This window comes from Habropoda laboriosa, unplaced genomic scaffold, assembly GCF_001263275.1.
Source record: "Habropoda laboriosa isolate 0110345459 unplaced genomic scaffold, ASM126327v1 scaffold84, whole genome shotgun sequence".
Classification (NCBI taxonomy): Eukaryota; Metazoa; Arthropoda; class Insecta; order Hymenoptera; family Apidae; genus Habropoda; species Habropoda laboriosa.
This window is the reverse complement of record NW_017100202.1, coordinates 1,248,519-1,257,917: the sequence shown is the minus strand read 5'-3', so window position 1 is coordinate 1,257,917 and position 9,399 is coordinate 1,248,519.

Sequence of the window (9,399 nt, the reverse complement as noted above, 5' to 3'; positions counted from 1 at the left end):
GACATTTGATACACTGATTACCATTCATTCAGTGATTCCGTGTTAGCCTTTTGATGAAATAATATATTGGTAGATGTACCAATGTAGCAATATAATAATTATAAAAGAGCATATTGATAAATACTCCAATTGAACGTGTGTGTGTGTATACTGAATTCCTCGAATGGTCATACGAGATGTTTCATAGAACATATTATAATTGATTAAAAAATACTGCATAATTGTCATTTGAAGAGTATCGTGCAATAACAATTATCAAGACTTTATTCACTGTTCATTATCCACGTCCAATGCGTGTACACAGTGCCTTTTATGTACGGAGTATTTCCTAATTATAATAATAATAATTTAGAAGAGCCACATTGCACATTTCATCATTCGTATTACAGAAATAGATAAAATGCATCTTTGCTGAATAAAGATTAAGATAAAATGTATCAATTCATACTCCATATCTACGTTGAAAGAGTTGATCCGTTAACGACATAATTGATTCGCGATAAGTATATTACACGATTACAATCAGAATTTCTGAAGTTGCTGAAGTAATTTATGTAGATTTGTTAATATATTTTCAGAACTTGAATAAGATACCATCACGTTATACCCATCGAAGCGTATTATTTGCGCAGCTTGCAGTTCCTAAAACAGAATGGAGAGAATTTGCACAAGGTCGTCATTATCGGGACCCGTTGTCGATCGACGACGACCAAAGAGACACATGAAGACACGGCATGAATATTTTAATGAAACCTTTATTAAGACTTTATCGCGCCAAAGCCAAATAGTGACTCCGGCAATACAAACAGGTAAACGTTTTGCCTCGAGAGTCCTCGATGCAGATGCATTACCGACCGACATCTTGCCTTTATGCCCGTGGAAACGGAAACGTTCCACCGATCTGATCAGATCGCGAATCTTTAAACGGCGAAAAACCGAACGAAAGTACGAACAAATCGGCGAGACTCAGACCCGTTTCACACGAGACATTTTTCATGAATTACACGTATAACAAAGTGTCGTCATTTTTTTTCTTTTTATAGTAAAAAAGGCACAAAGCATTTCAACTTAGCGGCTGAAAGAAGTTTCAGTGTCGAACATAAGATGAAAGAAAATTATACAATTCATCGTGGAAAAGTTGCAATTTACGCGCCATTTGATACTTGGAATTAAAGTTATCGATTATCGCTATTTCGATAATCTGTGTACTTTACTTGGTAATGAATTTTCAAACGTTTGCATAGCAATGCACGCGTGTACTTTCCGTATTACACATTCGTAAGTAACGTGTACCATTTCGTTGAACGTCGAACGTAAAACTGACAACGTTTGACGATAGAACAACCGTACATGTGAAAATATTCGAGCGTAGAATATTTATGGAAATAACATATTGCCAAAAAATGACGGCACATCTTGTCCATCGATGCCACCATAAAATGTCTCGTGTACAATTGGGCTTAACAAGTAACGATTACACCGGATGTAGACACCAATTGGCCACTTTGTCGTCAATTATAAATAAATATGTACGCCGGTTCGGTGTTGCATGTTGAGCGATCAGCCGCGGGTCAATTTCACTACCTTAAATCACAATGGCGACGACAAGTTTATTCGTTTACTTTTTCTCGTTAATTATGTCTTTAAAGAGTGATCGTTACGTACGTCAGAAGGCGCGAGCCCGCGAGTATATACGCACGTGCACGGACTTTCGAATATCCGTATACGTGCCGCCGTGCATCGCTCGTCCAATCGTCATTTCTCTTTCTCGTTCGTGCCCTAAAGCCCGCCAGAAATGCTCCCCCATGGTGAACGCGTTCACGAACTTGACCTAGTATTTTCTTCTTAATTTCGTCGTTTCATCTGGTGCAGAACGATTTATCAACATGTTCCGTGACCCACAATCGTATATCATTCTTATTAATATTTTTTCAATACAATTTATCATTCAAACGATGAAAAGAGTTTACCTTTAAACGGTATTTACTTTGGTTGAAAAAAAAAAAGAATAACTAAATTTACTCTTAGGAAAAAATATATCAATCGATAAAAAAATATTTTTCTCAATTTGCATTTTGTGAGTTAATTTAATTGAAATTTTGTTAATTTTGTAAGGTATTGAAACAGGTTAATTGAATATTCGTTGATTTACAGGGTTTTTCATCCACGAGGAACATAATTGGCTTGTTGCACGATCGTCGAGAGGCGAATCGACGGCCGCGTTTCAATTGTATTAATCTAAAGTTACGAACAGTCGACGATCTTTGGGACGGTGTTAAGGATCAGCGTCGCGACGCCTCTCGAACGAGTCGCGTCTCGCGAAATTTACTCACGATGCACGGAAAAGGGGTTGTTGCTTCGACGACGACCAGATTCTCGTGCGTTAAAGTTCCTTTTAAATTCTACGCGTCACGTTGTCCTTTTGTTGGGACTATTGTTGAAGCCTCCGGATTTAAGTCGACCCACATTGCTTGCATTCGCCCTCCACGTTCGACAAAATTGGGGAGAGAACAGTGGGGACTTGATTTTAAGGGAAGATAAATGGAGGGTTGAGTTCGTAACGTGTTTTAAAATGTAGTACAAAGTGGAGAGATGCGTGGGCGAGTTATTTATGTTTGTTTGGTACGTCTGTGATTGTCAGAATAGTAACAGTAATAAATAATATTACAGAAAATTTAAAAATTAAGGAAGAATTTTATACGAAATTTCTTAACGTAGACGCGCCTTAAATTTACGTTGTAAATGTTTTAAATAATATTACCAATTAGAAATATCGACGAAAATAATAATTAGAAATATTAACGAAAATAATAGAAGTGTGAAAGTTCGAGTTTGCATAATTAAAAGTATTACTGAATCAATTTGACGAATCGTTTGGAAAATAAATAGATATGCATGAAGAAAAGAGAGAAATTGTATTTAGAATTATATATAAAAATGACTGGACGAATTCGTTTACAAGTTTACGATGAATGAGACGTCGCATGAATTGCAGAGGCGTGACAGCAAAAGTAGTAGCATATGCAGATTACATGTTGCTGATAGCTGAAACGCTAGAGTGAAAGCGAGATAGAAATACTAGATTCCGTATTCATAGAGTTTCTGAATGGACGAGGACATAAATTTAAATACACGTTGAAGGGTGCTTTGCATGGCAGAAAAGGGTGATCTAGAGATGTAAGATAAGTGAACAAGAATATACTCTTGATTTTGGTTTTATCGATTACGAAAATTTAGAAAGAAATTTTCCACATGAAAAAAAAGAAAAAAACGTGAAAGTAATTCGCGTGGACATGTTTATTAAGATTATGTCAACCAAACAACCATATTATGCATCTCTAAACATTTTCCTTTAGACGAAACACACTTGTTCGAATCACGGAAGCGCAAAAATAGCATTTTTCCAATCTCTCGTTTTTCTCTGTCTCAGCGAAGTTAATGGAATAATTCGAAAGATACTTCGTTACGTATATGTATATCTTTGTATACTCACTTTATACGAGATCACTGGTCGTTGTCTACGCAAACAGATGCACCGTGCACGCACGTGATTGCATCGCGACTGCATCTATCAAGAGGAACGATCGATGGAATATATATATTATATATTATAGGTACAACCGGAACACAGAGAGACAATTGTTAAACAACGCGATTAATCCTTAACTGACGTTATTGTTTACTTTATTTTGTATCGCTTCGTTGGTGGATCAAGAATGCAGGTATTCGACGTTAATCGTATAAATAACAGATTAACAATAAAACTGTAACAATCTTTCAATACGTATACAAACATTCTTACCGACGAATAGAATAAAAGAAAAATTTGTAAAATCTTGTTTTCGATGTTGAATTAGCTAGTGTTAAATCATATATGTATATAGATCATAGATCGATCTCGTCAGTTAAGAATCAATCGGTGCGATCCACTCTCTTCTCGTTTCCTGGAGAGAGAAAGAAAAAAATAGGAAAGAACATTGGCTAGAACACGAGGAACACGCGACAGAGAGCAGAAGGCCGAAGAGAGACGGTAAATACAGATTGAAATAGATAGATAGCGCAAGAGTCGTTTTTTTTTTCCTTTTTCATTATTTCATTTATATTTCGCGAAGCAAATCGTAAATCCGAACGTTAAGATTTGCCGTGTGTACTATCGAACGCAAACGCAGACAAAGGTGACGCGACGATTCTCTTATCGTTTCTTCTTTTTTTTTTTTTTCTTTTTTCCCTTCTTTCATTCACAATCTCGCGTTTTACTCCGATTCCCGATATTACTCGTCGACACGTTCGAACAACCGTCTGCATTCAAAGAGTACATCATTCGTTTTTGTTCTTTTTTGGGGGGGTTTTTTTTCCTTTTTTTGGTTTTTCGTTTCTTAGGGAGTATTTCTTCGTCGCGTGATCGGTTTCTCTTCGTTTTTTCGTCGTTTATCGATAATCAAAAAATAAGTTATTCGAGTACTTTGTACTTGTTGTCCCAAAGCCGATCGAGATGGTAGAGAGACGGTGTGAAGCTCTTGGCACGGTATCCGATTTTTCTTTTTTTTTTTCTCTTTTTTTTTTCGTGTAAAAAAGGAAATCCGATCTCGTCGATCACCTTGCTGCAGCACACGCCATTGAATTCACACGGATAAGACGGACTTCGTTTTTTTTTCTTTTCTCTTTTCTAAATTGCTCGCTTCTCCCAGTACAGATTCGCGCGTTATCAATAATTAGAATACGTAATAATTACGTCGTAATTCAATATAGCAAATATATTATCACATTTAGATTGTATTAATGTTTAAGACGTTTTTTCTTTTTTGGCCGGACTTCCTTCGACAAATTTAAACACCTGTTTCTTTTTTCTCTCTCAATTTTTCATCCGTCATACCTTTACCTTTCCTCGTTAGTATCTCTCCGCGCGTACAACACGAATCCATCGAATATTCTCATTTCTTACAAGCACTGCAATTTCATTAATCGATGAAAGATTTGTCGAACATGTAACTCTTTCTTTTCTCGTTAATTAATTAGGCGTCAATTCCTCGAAGGTATCCAGAACCGATCGATCCCGTTGGCTTTGCGTGGAAAAATCGCGTCGGCTTCTCGTGAATTGGACCGCACTCGGTTATCTCACGACAGAAAGTCCAATTTTTTTTTTTTTATTGAAGAGATAAGAACGTGTCTCTACGTGATATCCCCGTGGAAGTTTGTACAATATAATCAACGAAGACTAATTCGTAAGTTATTGCCTTCCGAGCGCTCTTTCTCTCTCTCTCTCTCTTTAGAATGCCGGTTTACGATGATCAACGAAAGCCAAACGGACGATCGTTCGCTTATGTAAATCTAAGAAACATTAATATAGAATATATTATTGTGTAGTTTATATAAGGTATACGTTAAGACACTTACCATCTACTGCAAAAATTCAACAGTTAAAAGATTGTAACAACTAGTTCGTATATTTCGTACGAGATATGAGAATGCTCGATCGATGCATTTCTTCCCTTCCTCTCTTTCTTTCTTCACGTGCCGTTTAATCGAAGACGACGTACGTACGCCCGATTGACGAATTTTCCACGAACGAAGGAACACACTTCTCCTTGCAAAAAGGAAAGAATACGCAACGATCGAACATTATCAGACTCGCACGCAGCCTCCGGTCTCTCAATTCTTTCACATCCTCTTAAAACGCTACACCCACATCTCGTTCCGCTTTTGCTTCGTTATCTCGTGTTCTTTTTTTTTTTTCTCTCATTTTGGCACGCATTATTTGTTTCCTTACTATTGGCACGACATTTATGAACAATGAGCTTGCTAGAATTAATTAATTAGAATAAATCTCGGACGCACCTGAGATCGATATCGTTCGGACGACACGATGTATAATAATAAAAAGACCATCGCTGTTTACTTCCTGGTTTTTTCTTTTTCGGCTTTTTCTTCTTCGTACGTATATCCACCGTGTACTTAAAAATACACAGAATGCCAATGAATCGCGTTTTACGTTCGGCTCGAGGAGGCTCTACGTCCGTACACGAAAGGCAATCCGTTCACAAGCGGTAATAATCACCCTCGCACATATACACGTGTCACGCGGTTCGTTTCTGAAAAACAGAAGAAGAAAAAAAGGGTTCTGGGCATTTGTAAGGTCCACAGGGACTTCTAAAGTAAGGATGTAAACGACGGAACGCGGGTTGAAAAATCAATTTTTCCTATCTATTCAATAATACCTTCTCGAACATGCATATCTCGCTCTTCGTCGTTGACGAATTTTCAACATTTCTGTGTTACACGTTTTACGTTGAACGTACACCCGTGCTCTGTGTAACGTAGGATAATTAAAAATATCAGTCTTTTATAGTGTCAAGTAATGTACGAAAATAATGAATTATTACTTGGAAAATTTTTTGTTTGTATACTGACGTCGTATATTAAGAAAAGATTTTCAAATAAAATAGGTAAAACAGGCAATTGCAAATTACGCAAATAAATATTCAAATAGACTGCTAAATTACCCTAATTACTTAAAGAGACAGCAGGCTAAACGCGCTTGAAACTCTAACGCCTCTGTGACATTTATAATTCTCTATGATAGTTAAATCACTTGCTTATTGTAAACGAGGATGACAACAAAAAGGAGAGAAAAGAAATTGATTTTTCGATCCATATACGTCAGACAACTCTCTCCTCGGCGCAAGTAATTTCCAGCTACCCTAATCTGTCCCGTACATTTATTCTTCTCTTTCTTTTCTTCAGAAACAACCTGGACACGTTCGAGCGCATGCTTTCACGCCGTTTCGAAATGATCTACGTCCGAGACGTTTTCGTGGACGATGGATAAATAATTCTACCACGAGCACCGTTACATGCGAATGAAAGGAAAGGATCATTTCGGTACTGATCATTTTTCTCTTCTTTTTCTTTTCTTCGTCTTTTCTTTGTTCTCTGCGACACCTTAAAAGCTACGGAAATTATTCTAAACGCGGCCGTAGAACGATCCCTTCTAAAATGGAATAATCAATCGAGCGAGTTATCAAAAATAGAATTATCATTATAAGTACAATACACAACGCATCGATATACCAACGATCAACAATCGTCGTTCCGCGATATCCTGGGGAACGTTTATCGGCGGCACGACCGTGTACCAAAAATACTATATCATGCGTTAGGGCAGAGCATCGCGTCCGCATGCATGCACGAAACTCTGAAAAAATTAAATTAGACGACGATCCTCCTCAGCTACTTCTTGCCTCCCATTTCTCTCCTATCTTTCTTCTCTTCTCCTCTCTCTCTCGCTTTTTTTCATTTTAATGATCGCGCGACCAAGGGAGTCCCGCTACAGCGTAGTACACACACATATATGTAAAATCATGCTTTATATAAAAAGTATCCGCGAACTCGCTGCGCACGCCGTCCGAATAAACGCCTCACGAATATAAAGTATCGCCTCGAATACAATATACGTATATCAAAAAGCAAGAAAGTATTGTATACTGTACATGTATCATAGTGGGCGGAGAAAATGGACAAAGTTCTTTGGTGACGTTCGTAATTCGTGTCACGATTCATCGAACTCCAACAGATTTCGTTATATTGTAATTTCTTTTTTAAGAGAATTTTAATCCAACCGTCGGAATATACGTTCCGCAGCTAAGCGGCTTGTTTATTTCTTTATTTACAGTGTCCCTGATTTTCGGCAATTTTTCCTCGTTATAGAAAAATACCTTCCTCGAGAAGACTCGTCGCGTCGAAATTTCGTATCACGTTTCACCTTTGAACAAAGTAGAAATGTATAATACTTCTAGCAAAAGTGTATTCGTTCTGCTGTTCAGAGAATCTGAATACAGGCTAGGAGAATCCGAAGAATCGAACTAAACCGGAAACGATACGCTCACTCGAAGAGGTAACATTTGTTCGCGCGGTGTTTAACGGTCTGAGATAAAGAGGATCGCGAAACTATTATATTCTTCAATGGAAAACTCAACTGTTCGAACAGATGATCCTCTCTGATTATTTCAGAGGAGAGGAGATAATCCTTCGACTGTTCTCAGCCGCTTGTCAACGAATAAAGAAGCTTCGAAGAGCAAAGGAATCGCTTTTTTTGTCACGATCTATCGTCGTGCTGGAGATTCGATCAATCGTGACGATTTTTCCCCGCCGAAAATTCAGTCGTTTCTTCCTCTTTCTTTTCCCCATTCTCTTTTTCTTCCTTTTTCCCATTTTGGCCGAATGCGAATACAGCCGTCTCGGACGAGAAAAAACGGTAGCGTACTTAAATCGCAGCCATAAACGTTGCGCATCGAAGAGCATAGATCCTCTTCCCCGTGCCTTTTTTTTTTCTTATCTTTCCCCTTACAAAACCTTGTTATCGACTAGAACGTAGTTATGATACATTAAAAATTGACACACATTTATGTTATATGTATATTGGGCATCGCCTTATCGCCTCCCCTCATTTTTTTTTTTCCCTTCTCTACTTGTTCCTTTCTCGTTTCAGCGGAAAATCCACGAGACCCTACAATCGAATCGTTCTTTCTTTCTTTCTTTCTTTTTTTTCCTTTTTCTCGGGGACGGTCTTCGATCTTCTAAATAGAGAGGAAAAACTTGCGATATTTAATAATAACAATAATAATAATAATAATAATAATAATTCCCGTTTTGCGGCAAGTGAGGACAGAGTAAAATCGATGTTCTCGCAATAGAGAAACACCGATGAATTTGCTTATTATAGACGACAAATCGTATAGTTTGCAATTTTCTTCAAACTACTATAGCTTTCGACTTAGAGTTACACTTGTGAGACACAATAAGAAGTTTGCCTGTGTACGTAGTTTTCGTTGGAAAATCCTGCACTAATGTGTGCTCGATGCACGCTTGTACGATTCCTTAATCATATTATCTTTTAAACACGCGAGAAAAATTCGAACGACATGGTCGTTTTAAAAAGTATCTCCTCTTCATCTTCCTTTTCCTCTTCTTCTTCTTCTTCTTTTCTTCTCTCTCTCTCTCTCCCTCTCTCTGTTCACGTAATATTGTGAAGCGAACGTATACATATATATTTATATATTATATCATCGACCGGCAAACAGAAGACATTTTTTCACACCCCTCTTATCGTCGTTATCTCTATGAAATTCGATAAAAATTTCCCTCGGCTACTACCCTTTCCTCAATTAACGAACACATCGTGCGTATACACATTTACTTACGTACATACGCGCTATTACATTAGTAGAACGTCTGTCTCGTCACGATTCTCTCCCGATTTAAATTTCCCGTGTAAGAATAGCGGCCACGTTCCAGTTACATGCTAAATATCGTTAATAAATTGGCAATAATGAGAATAAATAACAATGTGTATCGTTTCGTCGTGTGATACCGTTAACAATTGGTAATTATAAGAGCTGGACA